A 15513-nucleotide genomic window follows, 5' to 3' on the forward strand; every position below is an offset into this window, starting at 1 on the left:
TCAAATCAAATCAAATTTATTTATATAGCCCTTCGTACATCAGCTGATATCTCAAAGTGCTGTACAGAAACCCAGCCTAAAACCCCAAACAGCAAACAATGCAGGTGTAAAAGCACGGTGGCTAGGAAAAACTCCCTAGAAAGGCCAAAACCTAGGAAGAAACCTAGAGAGGAACCGGGCTATGTGGGGTGGCCAGTCCTCTTCTGGCTGTGCCGGGTAGAGATTATAACAGAACATGACCAAGATGTTCAAATGTTCATAAATGACCAGCATGGTCAAATAATAATAAGGCAGAACAGTTGAAACTGGAGCAGCAGCACAGTCAGGTGGACTGGGGACAGCAAGGAGCCATCATGTCAGGTAGTCCTGGGGCACGGTCCTAGGGCTCAGGTCCTCCGAGAGAGAGAAAGAAAGAGAGAATTAGAGAGAGCATATGTGGGGTGGCCAGTCCTCTTCTGGCTGTGCCGGGTGGAGATTATAACAGAACGTGGCCAAGATGTTCAAATGTTCATAAATGACCAGCATGGTTGAATAATAGTAAGGCAGAACAGTTGAAACTGGAGCAGGAGCATGGCCAGGTGGACTGGGGACAGCAAGGAGTCCTCATGTCAGGTAGTCCTGGGACATGGTCCTAGGGCTCAGGTCCTCCGAGAGAGAGAAAGAAAGAGAGAAGGAGAGAATTAGAGAACGCACACTTAGATTCACACAGGACACCTGAATAGGACAGGAGAAGTACTCCAGATAAACAAACTGACCCTAGCCCCCGACACATAAACTACTGCAGCATAAATACTGGAGGCTGAGACAGGAGGGGTCAGGAGACACTGTGGCCCCATCCGAGGACACCCCGGACAGGGCCAAACAGGAAGGATATAACCCCACCCACTTTGCCAAAGCACAGCCCCCACACCACTAGAGGGAAATCTTCAACCACCAACTTACCATCCTGAGACAAGGCCGAGTATAGCCCACAAAGATCTCCGACACGGTACAACCCAAGGGGGGCAGACAGGCCGACCACAACAGTGAATCAACCCACCCAGCGCACCCCCAGGGACGGCACGAGAGAGAGCCCCAGCAAGCCAGTGACTCAGCCCCGTAACAGGGTTAGAGGCAAAGAATCCCAGTGAGAGGGGAACCGGCCAGGCAGAGACAGCAGGGGCGGTTCGTTGCTCCAGAGCCTTTTCTGTTCACCTTCCCACTCCTGGGCCAGACTACACTCAATCATATGATCCACTGAAGAGATGAGTCTTCAGTAAAGACTTCAAGGTTGAGACCGAGTTTAACGTCTCTGACATGGGTAGGCAGACCGTTCCATAAAAATGGAGCTCTATAGGAGAAAGCCCTGCCTCCAGCTGTTTGCTTAGAAATTCTAGGGACAATTAGGAGGCCTGCGTCTTGTGACCGTAGCGTACGTGTAGGTATGTACGGCAGGACCAAATCAGAGAGGTAGGTAGGAGCAAGCCCATGTAATGCTTTGTAGGTTAGCAGTAAAACCTTGAAATCAGCCCTTTGCTTTGACAGGAAGCCAGTGTAAGAGGCTAGCACTGGAGTAATATGATCAAATTTTTGGTTCTAGTCAGGATTCTAGCAGCCGTATTTAGCACTAACTGAAGTTTATTTAGTGCTTTATCCGGAATAGCGGAAAATAGAGCATTGCAGTAGTCTAACCTAGAAGTGACAAAAGCATGGATTAATTTTTCTGCATCATTTTTGGACAGAAAGTTTCTGATTTTTGCAATGTTACGTAGATGGAAAAAGCTGTCCTGAAATAGTCTTGATATGTTCTTCAAGAGATCAGGGGTCAGAGTAGCCGAGGTCCTTCACAGTTTTATTTGGGCGACTGTACAACCATTAAGATTAATTGTCAGATTCAACAGAAGAAGATCTCTTTGTTTCTTGGGACCTAGAACAAGCATCTCTGTTTTGTCCGAGGTTTAATAGTAGAAAGTTTTGCAGCCATCCACTTCCTTATGTCTGAAACACATGCTTCTAGAGAGGGCAATTTTGGGGCTTCACCATGTTTCATTGAAATGTACAGCTGTGTGTCATCCCGCAGCAGTGAAAGTTAACATTATGTTTTCGAATAACATCCCCAAGAGGTAAAATATATAGTGAAAACAATAGTGGTCCTAAAACAGAACCTTGAGGAACACCGAAATGTACAGTTGATTTGTCAGAGGACAAACCATTCACAGAGACAAACTGATATCTTTCCGACAGATAAGACCTAAACCAGGCCAGAACATGTCGTGTAGACCAATTTGGGTTTCCAATCTCTCCAAAAGAATGTGGTGATCGATGGTATCAAAAGCAGCACTAAGGTCTAGGAGCACGAGGACAGATGCAGAGCCTCGGTCCGATGCCATCAAAATGTCATTTACCACCTTCACAAGTGCCGTCTCAGTGCTATGATGGGGTCAGTCTAAAACCAGACTGAAGCATTTCGTATACATTGTTTGTCTTCAGGAAGGCAGTAGGTTGCTGCGCAACAGCCTTCTCTAAAATCTTTGAGAGGAATGGAAGATTCGATATAGGACGATAGTTTTTATATTTTCTGGGTCAAGGTTTGGCTTTTCAAGAGGGCTTTATTACTGCCACTTTTAGTGAGTTTGGTACACATCCAGTGGATGAGAGCCGTTTATTATGTTCAACATAGGAGGGCCAAGCACAGGAAGCAGCTCTTTCAGTAGTTTAGTTGGAATAGGGTCCAGTATACAGCTTGAAGGTTTAGAGGCCATGATTATTTTCATCATCATGTTGCCATAATGTTGCCACAAAATCACATTTAATCTTTTCACAAATAGTTTCATATTTAATCATAAGTTGGTTGAAGACGAATGTTCTGAATGGACTCTAAAATTGGATTGGAGGATACGTGTGTGTGGCGAATGATAAGGAATCAGCTTCTAGTTAGGATGCTTTGTTGATAAGGGTGCAAATGTGACAGGGCCAGTTTGAGGTGTCAGAAATGGTGAAGTATGCACTGGGAAAAAGTGGAGTTTGTCAGGTGACCTGGAATTGTTTAATATGGATTAATTGTATTTATGAAGAACAGAGATTGCAGTGAGCCTTAAAATAATCTGGACAGGGCCTCCTGAGTGGCGCAGCGGTCTAAAGCACTGCATCGCAGTGCTAGAGGCGTCATTACAGACCCTGGTTCTGTGCCACAGCCAGCTGCGACCGGGAGACCCATGAGGCGACGCGCAATTGGCCCAGCGTCGTCCGGGTTAGGGGAGGGTTTGGCCGGCCGGGTTGTCCTTGTCCCACTGCTTTAGAGACTTCTGTGGAGGGCGGACGCATGCACGCTGACTTCAGTCGCCAGTTGTACGGTGTTTCCTTCGACACATTGGTGCGACTGGCTTCCGGGTTAAGCGAGCAGTGTGTCAAGAAGCAGTGTGGCTTGGCAGGGCTATGTTTCGGAGGACGCATGGATCTCGAACCTTCGCCTCTCCCGAGTTTCAGCGATGGGACAGGACTGTCACTAGCAATTGGATATCACGAAATTGGGGAGAAAAAGGGGGTAAAAAGTAAAATATATATATAACATCCGGACAATAGAAGTTTTGTGTTTTAAACTTCGGAGTAGATCACCCATCAAAGGAGTCATGTCAAAGGTGACGACGGATGTTCAGGTTCAATACCTGAAGAGAATTCCTAGTGTGGTTGGTGCCCGCCGTTTAGTTTAGTTTATTTATTTTTGGAGTTTGCTAGTTTGTTCCATTTTTAGGAATCCTGTTTCCATCCCGCACGGTAGTTGGTGGGATGCATATTAAATTGCGCGATCACCATATACCATAGAAGAAGAAGAAATGTTTTGAGAAGAATAAACATTATGAAATGTGAGTATTATGTTTATTTATTCAACAAATTACATTAAAATTTTAATCTTTCATATGATGGTTAAATTCAATCATTAGGACATAACGCAGAGTCAGGTCTCTAGCCAAGCTAGCTACCAGGTGATCTTGTCATTTTTACGCTATGAACAATTAATTGTATATTCAGGAATGTGTCAATGATATAGGAATGCACAGTTTTAAAATCCTGAATTGGTGATCTTGCAAGGCAGCTCATGACAAATCATATTTTTCAAACTTTTTTAATTCAGGGACGAAAGAGGACAATGTATTGGCAGGACAAAACACTCTTTCCCGACTGGTGTGAGGGTAAGAAATTGGAACATTATCTGATAAAAATAAGCAAGAAATGCTTTTAGCTGTGCTCCCGCTTACTTGCTAGCTAGCCAAATAATTTGTTGTGCGTTGTTTGATTTATGTGCTGTTTTCTAGTCAATGATCATGCATGCCGTCTCTGTTTACTTCCTCTTGTCAGTTTCCTCCCTCTGTCTCGTGTTCCACCATTGGGGTTAAAGGCAATGTTACAAGTTAAATAAAAGGCTAATTGTAATCATACTGTTAAGACTTTGATCTGTACAAATGATCAATTGACGCACAGGCTATGTTATGACCATGGTTCAAAATAATCTAAAGAATAAATGGTAAACCAGGTTAAGCTATATAGGCTACCTAAAGTAAGGCATTGTTATGGAGAATATGTTTTGAAGTATGAAATTAGGGGTTAACAAGTCAGGGTAACAAGCCCCAGCTGAGACAGGTCAGGTAGACTGACAAGGGTTTGGCTGCTCTCTGCGAACACTGTCCCCTTTTCTATATGTACATGAACACGACCCCACTCTCTGTCTCTGTTCCAGTGTATCTATATTAACCCTGTCGTCTCTATGTCATGGTTCCAGTCTATCTACATGTGACCAGGTGGACCTCTTCACCAGGCAGGCCTTCGCTGCAGTCTAACATCACCAGCAAAGGTCTCTGATGAGGTACTTTATGTATGGACAAAACACTTGGTATTCAATGATTGGGTCTTTACTGTATCATTACTGTATGAAGAATGTGTTGCACACGAATAGAATCATAGTGAGTATTATTAAAACATATATTATCATCTTATATTATAACAGTGTATTACCCCCCCTCAGATTAAGATCGTGCTTCCAACCTGCCGCCTGGATATCTCAGCATCATCGAGGTAAGGGTAGGAGAGGGGAAGGTAGGACAGAGAAGGGAATATAATAGAATTCTGAGTGATTCACATTTAAATGTCATCCATGTAAACCACTGCCTCCGACCAGTAATGGTCTCTACTCAGCCTCAATAAAGATGTAGCTGTTTCCGGGTTCCTTAGATACTATGTTTTTTATTCAGCATTCTGGTCCAGTGATTAAATGGGTTGATGTAGGGAAGCCATTATAAGGTGTCAACTCACCTGGTCCCTACTGAGTGTCTACACACAGGTCTGTACTCCTCACCAAATCAGTAAGGGTGTGTCTGTGACAAATCAAATCAAATTGTATTTGTCACCTGCGCCGAATACAACAGGTGAAATGTTTACTTTACAAACCCCTAACCAACAATGCAGTAAAAAATATTAAGAAGAAGAAGAAGAAATAAAAGTAAAAAGTAATTAAAGAGCAGGAGTAAAATAACAATAGTGAGACTATATACAGCGGGGTACCTGTACAGAGTCAATGTGCAGGGGCACCGGTTAGCTGAGGTAATATGTACATGTAGGTAGGTAGAGTTATTAAAGTGGCTCTGCATAGATGATAACAACAGAGAGTAGCAGCGGTGTGAAAGAGGGAGGGGCAATGCAAATAGTCTGGGTAGCAATTTGATTAGATGTTCAGGAGTCTTATGGCTTGGCGGTAGAAGCTGTTTAGAAGCCTCTTGGACCTAGACTTGGCGTTCCGGTACCGCTTCCCGTGCGGTAGCAGAGTGACCAGCCTATGACTAGGGTAGCTGGAGTCTTCACGACTGTCTTGGTGTGCTTGGACCATGTTAGTTTGTTGGTGATGTGGACACCAAGGAACTTCAAGCTCTCAACCTGCGCCACTACAGCCCCGTCGATGAGAATGGGGGCATGCTCTGTCCTCTTTTTCCTGTAGTCCACAGAGAGGTTGTTGTCCTGACACAACACGGCCAGGTCTCTGACCTCCCTATAGGCTGTCTCGTCGTTGTCGGTGATCAGGCCTACCACTGTTGTGTCATTGGCAAACTTATTGATGGTGTTGGAGTCGTGCCTGGCCGTGCAGTTATGACTGAACAGGGAGTACAGGAGGGGACTGAGCACGCACTCTTGAGGGGCCCCTGTGTTGAGGATCAGCGTGGCGGATGTGTTGTTACCTACCCTTACCACCTGGGAGCGGCCTATCAGGAAGTCCAAGATCCAGTTGCAGAGGGAGGTGTTTAGTCCCAGGGTCCTTAGCTTAGTGATGAGCTATGAAGGCACTATGGTGTTGAACACTGAGCTGATGTCAATGAATAGCATTCTCACAAAGGTGTTCCTTTTGTTCAGGTGGGAAAAGAAAGTATGGAGTACAATAGAGATTGCATCATCTGTGGATCTGTTAGGGCGGTATGCAAATTGAGTGGGTCTAGGGTTTATGGGATAATGGTGTTGATGTGAGCCATGACCAACCAATGTGAGTGCTACGGGTTGATAGTCATTTAGGCAGGTTACCTTAGTGTTCTTGGGCACCGGGACTGTGGTGGTCTGCTTAAGACATGTTGGTATTCCAGACTCAGACAGGGAGAGGTTGAAAATGTCAGTGAAGACACTTGCCAGTTGGTCAGCGCATGCTTGCAGTACACATCCTGGTAATCCGTCTGGCCCTACAGCCTTGTGGATGTTGACCTGTCTAAAGGTCTTCCTCACATTGGCTGCTGAGAGCGTGATCACATGGTCTTACAGAACAGCTGGTGCTCTCATGCATGTTTCAGTGTTATTTGCCTCGAAGCGAGCATAGATATGTCATGTTTTGTCATTAATTATCATGTCTTGTCCCTGTGCTTCCCCTTCTATTCGTTTCCCTCTGCTGGTCTTATTAGGTTCTTTCCCTCTTTCTATCCCTCTCTCTCCCCCTCCCTCTCTCACTCTCTCGCTCTCTCTCTCTTCTCTCTATCGCCCGTTCCTGCTCCCAGCTGTTCCTATTCCCCTAATCATCATTTAGTCTTCCCACACCTGTTCCCGATCCTTTTCCCTGATTAGAGTCCCTATTTCTCTCCTTGTTTTCCGTACCTGCCCTGTCGGATCCTCATCTATAATTCACCGTGCTGTGTCTATGTTTTGCCCTGTCGTGTCGTGTTTCCCTCAGATGCTGCGTGGTGAGCAGGTGTCTGAGTCTGCTAGGTTCAAGTGCCTTCCCGAGGCAACCTGCAGTTCTCGATCAAGTCTCCAGTCTGTTCTCGTCTTTACGAGTAGTATTATGCTTTTTGTTTTGTAAAGTTTCTTACTGGATTAAAAACTCTGTTTTCGCCAAGTCGCTTTTGGGTCCTCATTCACCTGCATAACAGAAGGATCCGACCAAGGAATGGACCCAGCGACTACAGAGGCTCGTAACACTGCCGTCGAGATCCAAGGAGCCATGCTCGGCAGACACGAGCAGGAATTGTCTGCTGCTCGCCATGCCGTGGAGAACCTGGTCGCTCAGGTTTCCGACCTCTCTGGACAGTTCCAGAGTCTTCGTCTCGTGCCACCTGTTACTTCCTGGCCTGCCGAGCCTCCAGAACCTAGGTTAATAACCCACCTTGCTACTCCGGGCAGCCCACTGAGTGCCGCTCCTTTCTCACCCAGTGTGAGATTGTTCTCTCTCCAACCCAACACATACTCTAGAGAGAGCTCGGGTTGCTTACGTCATTTCACTCCTTACTGGCCGGGCCCGAGAGTGGGGCACAGCTATCTGGGAGGCAAGGGCTGATTGTTCTAACAATTACCAGAACTTTAAAGAGGAGATGATTCGGGTTTTTGACCGTTCAGTTTTTGGTGGGGAGGCTTCTAGGGCCCTGGCTTCCCTATGCCAAGGTGATCGATCCATAACGGATTACTCTATAGAGTTTCGTACTCTTGCTGCCTCTAGTGACTGGAACGAGCCGGCGCTGCTCGCTCGTTTTCTGGAGGACTCCCACACAGTGGTCAAAGATGAGATTCTCTCTCGGGAGGTTCCTTCCAGTGTGGACTCTTTGATTGCTCTCGCCATCCGCATAGAACGACGGGTAGATCTTCGTCACCAGGCTCGTGGAAGAGAGTTCGCATCAACAGTGTTTCCCTGCTCCGCATCGCAACCATCTCCCTCCTCTGGCTCTGAGACTGAGCCCATGCAGCTGGGAGGGATTCGCATCTCGACTATAAGGAGAGGGAACGGAGGATCACCAACCGCCTGTGCCTCTATTGCGGATTTGATGGACATTTTGTTAATTCATGTCCAGTAAGAGGCCAGAGCCCATCAGTAAGCGGAGGGCTACTGGTGAGCGCTACTACTCAGGTCTCTTCATCTAGATCCTGTACTACTATGTCGGTCCATCTACGCTGGACCGGTTCGGGTGCTACATGCAGTGCCTTGATTGACTCTGGGGCTGAGGGTTGTTTCATGGACGAAGCATGGGTTCGGAAACATAACATTCCTTTCAGACAGTTAGACAAGCCTACGCCCATGTTTGCCTTAGATGGTAGTCATCTTCCCAGTATCAGATTTGAGACACTACCTTTAACTCTCACAGTATCTGGTAACCACAGTGAGACTATTTCTTTTGATTTTCGTTCACCTTTCACACCTGTTGTTTTGGGTCATCCCTGGCTAGTATGTCATAATCCTTCTATTAATTGGTCTTGTAATTCTATCCTATCCTGGAACGTATCTTGTCATGTGAAGTGCTTAATGTCTGCCATCCCTCCCATTTCTTCTGTCCCCACTTCTCAGGAGGAACCTGGCGATTTGACAGGAGTGCCGGAGGAATATCATGATCTGCGCACGGTCTTCAGTCGGTCCCGAGCCAACTCCCTTCCTCCTCACCGGTCGTATGATTGTAGTATTGATCTCCTTCCGGGGACCACTCCTCCTCGGGGTAGACTATACTCTCTGTCGGCTCCCCGAACGTAAGGCTCTCGAGGATTATTTATCTGTGTCTCTTGACGCCGGTACCATAGTGCCTTCTTCCTCTCCGGCCGGGCGGGTTCTTTTGTTAAGAAGAAGGGACGGTACTCTGCGCCCCTGCGTGGTTATCGAGGGCTGAATGACATAACGGTTAAGAATCGTTATCCGCTTCCCCTTATGTCATCAGCCTTGAGATTCTGCAGGGAGCCAGGTGCTTTACTAAGTTGGACCTTCGTAACGCTTACCATCTCGTGCGCATCAGAGAGGGGGGACGAGTGGAAAACGGCGTTTAACACTCCGTTAGGGCATTTTGAGTACCGGGTTCTGCCGTTTGGTCTCGCCAATGCGCCAGCTGTTTTCAGGCATTAGTTAATGATGTTCTGAGAGACATGCTGAACATCTTTGTTTTTGTCTATCTTGTGATATCCTGATTTTTTCACCGTCACTCGAGATTCATGTTCAGCACGTTCGACGTGTTCTACAGCGCCTTTTAGAGAATTGTCTCTACGTAAAGGCTGAGAAGTGCTCTTTTCATGTCTCCTCCGTTACTTTTCTCGGTTCCGTTATTTCCGCTGAAGGCATTCAGATGGATTCCGCTAAGGTCCAAGCTGTCAGTGATTGGCCCGTTCCAAGGTCACGTGTCGAGTTGCAGCGCTTTTTAGGTTTCGCTAATTTCTATCGGCATTTCATTCGTAATTTCGGTCAAGTTGCTGCCCCTCTCACAGCTCTTACTTCTGTCAAGACGTGTTTTAAGTGGTCCGGTTCCGCCCAGGGAGCTTTTGATCTTCTAAAAGAACGTTTACGTCCGCTCCTATCCTCGTTACTCCCTGACGTCACTAGACAATTCATTGTCGAGGTTGACGCTTCAGAGGTAGGCGTGGAGCCATTCTATCCCAGCGCTTCCAGTCTGACGATAAGGTTCATCCTTGCGCTTATTTTTCTCATCGCCTGTCGCCATCTGAGCGCAACTATGATGTGGGTAACCGTGAACTGCTCGCCATCCGCTTAGCCCTAGGCGAATGGCGACAGTGGTTGGAGGGCGACCGTTCCTTTTGTCGTTTGGACAGACCATAAGAACCTTGAGTACATCCGTTCTGCCAAGCGACTTAATGCCCGTCAAGCTCGTTGGGCGTTGTTTTTCGCTCGTTCGAGTTTGTGATTTCTTACCGTCCGGGTAGCAAGAACACCAAGCCTGATGCCTTATCCCGTCTGTTTAGTTCTTCTGTGGCTTCTACTGATCCCGAGGGGGATTCTTCCTTATGAGGCGTGTTGTCGGGTTGACAGTCTGGGAATTGAAAGACAGGTTAAGCAAGCACTCACGCACACTGCGTCGCTCGCGCGCTTGTCCTAGTAACCTCCTTTTCGTTCCTGTTTCCACTCGTCTGGCTGTTCTTCAGTGGGCTCACTCTGCCAAGTTAGCTGGTCATCCCCGGTGTTCGAGGCACTCTTGCGTCTATTCGCCAGCGCTTTTGGTGGCCGACTCAGGAGCGTGACACGCGCCGTTTCGTGGCTGCTTGTTCGGACTGCGCGCAGACTAAGTCGGGTAACTCTCCTCCTGCCGGTCGTCTCAGACCGCTCCCCATTCCTTCTCGACCATGGTCTCACATCGCCCTAGACTTCATTACCGGTCTGCCTTTGTCTGCGGGAAGACTGTGATTCTTACGGTTGTCGATAGGTTCTCTAAGGCGGCACATTTCATTCCCCTCGCTAAACTTCCTTCCGCTAAGGAGACGGCACAAATCATTATCGAGAATGTGTTCAGAATTCATGGCCTCCCGTTAGACGCCCGTTTCAGACAGAGGCCCGCAATTCACGTCACAGTTTTGGAGGGAGTTCTGTCGTTTGATTGGTGCGTCCGTCAGTCTCTCTTCCGGGTTTCATCCCCAGTCTAGCAGTCAAGCAGAGAGGCCAATCAGACGATTGGTCGCATACTACGCAGCCTTTCTTTCAGAAACCCTGCGTCTTGGGCAGAACAGCTCCCCTGGGCAGAATACGCTCACAACTCGCTTCCCTTCGTCTTCTACCGGGTTATCTCCGTTTCAGAGTAGTCTGGGTTACCAGCCTCCTCTGTTCTCATCCCAGCTTGCCGAGTCCAGCGTTCCCTCCGCTCAGCGTTTGTCCAACGTTGTGAGCGCACCTGGAAGAGGGTGAGGTCTGCACTTTGCCGCTACAGGGCACAGACTGTGAGAGCCGCCAATAAACGCAGGATTAAGAGTCCAAGGTATTGTTGCGGCCAGAGGTGTGGCTTTCACTGTAACCTTCCTCTTACGACAGCTTCTCGTAAGTTGACTCCACGGTTCATTGGTCCGTTCCGTGTCTCCCAGGTCGTCAATCCTGTCGCTGTGCGACTGCTTCTTCCGCGACATCTTCGTCGCGTCCATCCTATTTCCATGTCTCCTGTGTCAAGCCCTTTCTTCGCACCCCCGTTCGTCTTCCCTCCCCTCCCGTCCTTGTCGAGAGCGCACCTATTTACAAGGTACATAAGATCATGGACATGCGTTCTCGGGGACGGGGTCACCAATACTTAGTGGATTGGGAGGGTTACGGTCCTGAGGAGAGGAGTTGGGTTCCGTCTCGGGACGTGCTGGACCGTTCACTCATTGATGATTTCCTCCGTTGCCCAGGATTCCTCCTCGAGTGCGCCAGGAGGCGCTCGGTGAGTGGGGGTACTGTCATGTTTTGTCATTAATTATCATGTCTTGTCCCTGTGCTTCCCCTTCTATTCGTTTCCCTCTGCTGGTCTTATTAGGTTCTTTCCCTCTTTCTATCCCTCTCTCTCCCCTCCCTCTCTCACTCTCTCGCTCTCTCTTCTCTCTATCGTTCGTTCCTGCTCCCAGCTGTTCCTATTCCCCTAATCATCATTTAGTCTTCCCACACCTGTTCCCGATCCTTTTCCCTGATTAGAGTCCCTATTTCTCTCCTTGTTTTCCGTACCTGCCCTGTCGGATCCTCATCTATAATTCACCGTGCTGTGTCTATGTTTTGCCCTGTCGTGTCGTGTTTCCCTCAGATGCTGCGTGGTGAGCAGGTGTCTGAGTCTGCTAGGTTCAAGTGCCTTCCCGAGGCAACCTGCAGTTCTCGATCAAGTCTCCAGTCTGTTCTCGTCTTTACGAGTAGTATTATGCTTTTTGTTTTGTAAAGTTTCTTACTGGATTAAAAACTCTGTTTTCGCCAAGTCGCTTTTGGGTCCTCATTCACCTGCATAACAAGATATAGTTTAGCTTGTCTGGTAGGCTCGTGTTACTGGTTTGCAAGCCCTGCCACATTCAACGAGCGTCAGAGCCGTTGTAATACGATTCGATCTTAGTCCTGTATTGATGCTTTTCCTTTTTGATGGTTCGTCGGAAGGCAAAGCAGGAATTCTTATAAGCTCCTGGGTTAGAGTCCCGCTCCTTGAATGAGGCAGCTCTAGCCTTTAGCTCAGTGCGGATGTTGCCTGTAATCCATGGCTTCTGGTTGGGGTATTACGTACAGTCACTGTGGGGACAACGTCATCGATGCACTTATTGATGAAGCCAATGACTGATGTGGTGTACTCCTCAATGCTTAGACTTGGTGCTCCAGTACCGATTGCAGGGAGAACAGTCTATGACTAGGGTGGCTGGAGTCTTCAACCATTTTTAGGGCCTTCCTCTGACACCGCCTGGTATAGAGGTCCTGGATGGCAGGAAGCTTGGCCCCGGTGATGTACTGGGCCATGCGCTCTACCCTCTGGAGTACCTTGAGGTCGGAGGCCGAGCAGTTGCCATACCAGGTAGTGATGGTTTTTTTTTATAAACCAGATTTGCTGTTCACTTGAGCAATATGAGATTGGAAAAGTTCCGTGCAATAATGGCTCTATATAATACTGTACACTTTCTTGATATTTTAAATAGGTTGAAAGCTAAGATTAATACTGGCTGTTCCTCTGTTTCCAGAGTGATGGTTCATATTGTAGCTCACGCGTAGGGACTGGAACATCATCTCAGGTCCTATGTGAAGGTACAGTACAATCTCTACACTAAACTAGCCGTACACCTATAGACATATACCACCTCATCACCCGTGCTGATCTCATATTTATCATTGAGAGCTTTTAAGTGACCGTGGCTCTCTCTGCCCCTGATGTGTCTCTCCAGTTTGTGTTCAAGCCAGAGCCGAACTCAGCCAGTGGGATCCCTAACCCTCAGAGTGTCCATGAGGAGCTGGCTAAAGCCATGACAGCCAACCTCAACCCCTCCACTTACTTCCTCACCAGCAACAAACTGCGTAAGGAACTCTGTTTTACCTTCTCTCTAGTATTATTTTTGATTATGCAGATTACAAGCATTTCGCTACACCTGCAATATCATCTGCTAAATATGTGTATGTGACCAATAACATTTTGATTTGATCAATATGATTTGATTACAATTACAATCACTGCTGCCTTTGTTCCTTATGTGAGTGTGTGTGTTTAAGTTCATGTGTAAAGTGTGTCGTCCCTATTTGTTGCAGTACTCGTGGTACTTCGTAGAAGCCCTGGTGAAGTCTATGGCCCAGCATAGGACCCAGAGTGGTAAATTCAACCTGTCTAGCAAACCAAGTTTCTCTGCCTTCCTTCCACCACACAGTAGAGAAAAATGCAGAGGCCTCACATCAACAAGAACTGCAAGGACAAACTGGATGCTACCCGAAATGCCAACCACAGTCTGGCAGTCTTGGAGTGCCATAGACAACCAACAAAACAGTTGTTGGTTTCATTCAGAAAATTGCCACATTTAGTTCTATGGTAATGCTATTTTCTTGTTATGAGGACTGATGACTTATTGTATGCTACACGCAGCAAAATAAATATGTGCACCCTATACTATCAGGGTAGATTATTGGTGTTTCTTGTGCTATGTAGAAACTATTTGCTAGTAATTTAAATAATAAACAACTGTATTCTGTCCTATTAAAGTAGTTCCGTTTAGGAAATTAGTATCTTCATTATTTATTATTGTAGTGTTAATCTATCTGTGAAAATCTGAAGAAAACAGAAACTAAGGTGAAAGTAATAGTAATTTACACAATAACAGGGAACAGAGCATTGCTTTAGAATACAGTGTCAAGACCCCATAGGTACACTGAAGCTATGGGGAAACTGTACAGAAAGTAAGCTACACTGAAACAATGGACATAGTAATTTACACGGTAACGGGAACAGGGCATTGCTTTAGAATACAGTGTCAAGGCCCCACAGGTACACTGATACTATGGGGAAACTATCCAGGAAGAAACAGTAAGGCACACAAACTGATGAAAGTAGTAAGGAATCTAATAGTAATTTACAGGGGAACAGAGCGTTGCTTTAGAATACAGTGTCTTGGCCCCATAGGTACACTGAAACAATATGGTGAAACTATGCCTACGCATGAAGTAACAAATAAGGTACATAATATGTACTTAAGTACAGTGCTGAAATAACTGTATAATGATCGGAAAGTAATCGGAAACAAGACAAAAGGCAGCTAGCTACAAGCAAAGCCTTAAAAGGGACGTTTTTAGGATGGTCCACATAAAGCATAAGTGAAAGCTCCATGTACATTCTTAATAAGTATACCCTCTATTATTGATAGTTCTTTATGTTCCTACATAACAACCAGGATAATTCATCACTCTTTATATTAGTACTTAGCAGCTACAAACAAAATATTAATGGATAATTGGTGTTCATGCCTGGTTGTTGCCATCTTATTTCATTGTTTTTTTCCAGGTACTTTCCAGACATCACCCTCTTATTCAGCTATCCTTGTGACCTAAGCCACCCTGCTATTTCCTGTTTCCCGTGTTCCTCTGCCCTCGAATTAGAGGAGAGCTGAGTAAATGTAACCCAATCAGCTTCAAGGTTTCAGCCTCTCTAGTAATAGTATTTTATGTTCTCTTCCTGTGTAGGGGGATTATTTGATAAAACAATGAATTTGTTCTTACTGCCATTAGCCCATAGAAACACATTCAATATTCATACATGGTAAAACAGATTGTAAAGTCAAAAGTATGTTTTTGGGGGGGTGGCTAGTGACAAACACATGGAGTAGGCCAATTGTATTTATTGAATAGTTTCTTTGTGCTTTGACCCAACTTTTATTTGACTTTTAATGTGTAAATGGTGCATAACCGGCAAAAGTTTAAGTTCAGCTGAGTCATTGACAAAAGAGAAAACACTAGTCCCAAGACGAGGAGCTCGAGTTCTTCAACAAGTGGGAGCAGCGGCTCCTCGGCTCTGCGGAAAAAATGAACACCAAGGATTCGAAGGCCGAGATTCTTGCTGCCCTCAGAGCGGACATTTTATCCACACTCAACTCGGGAACTCAAGGAGGTGCTCAATGAGGACTTTCATTTGTATTAAGTCGGAGTTACAAGCAGTCAAGAATGAAATCACAAAGCATACGGCAATGGTTCGTACTGAACTGGATACAAACTGTCTCCGACATGGAAAAACTTGACCCCATGCTCAGACGACACAACTAGCCTTAAGCAACAATGCATACATTTACAAGGTTATATGCAAAGATCCAATATCAGGATCATGGGGGTAGCTGAGGACCCGGCCTCAAGTTATA

At 46.3% G+C, this 15513-nt stretch overlaps 1 long non-coding RNA gene across 3 annotated transcripts; it reads left to right on the forward strand.

Annotated features, from left to right (window-relative positions):
• The first annotated feature begins 3002 nt into the window (after positions 1-3002).
• Positions 3003-15472, forward strand: LOC124029905. Of its 3 annotated transcripts, none has more exons than XR_006837861.1 (7): positions 3003-4169; positions 4757-4840; positions 5000-5049; positions 12501-12704; positions 12868-12931; positions 13069-13198; positions 13427-15472. It is a non-coding gene; the product is annotated as an uncharacterized LOC124029905 (long non-coding RNA). The 3 variants fall into 3 exon arrangements; XR_006837862.1 differs by having other exon boundaries at positions 3003-3842; positions 4112-4169; positions 12501-12931; XR_006837860.1 differs by having other exon boundaries at positions 12501-12931.
• The last annotated feature ends 41 nt before the right edge of the window (positions 15473-15513 follow it).

The sequence above is a fragment of the Oncorhynchus gorbuscha genome, unplaced genomic scaffold (genome assembly GCF_021184085.1).
Source record: "Oncorhynchus gorbuscha isolate QuinsamMale2020 ecotype Even-year unplaced genomic scaffold, OgorEven_v1.0 Un_scaffold_8141, whole genome shotgun sequence".
NCBI classification, from domain to species: Eukaryota; Metazoa; Chordata; class Actinopteri; order Salmoniformes; family Salmonidae; genus Oncorhynchus; species Oncorhynchus gorbuscha.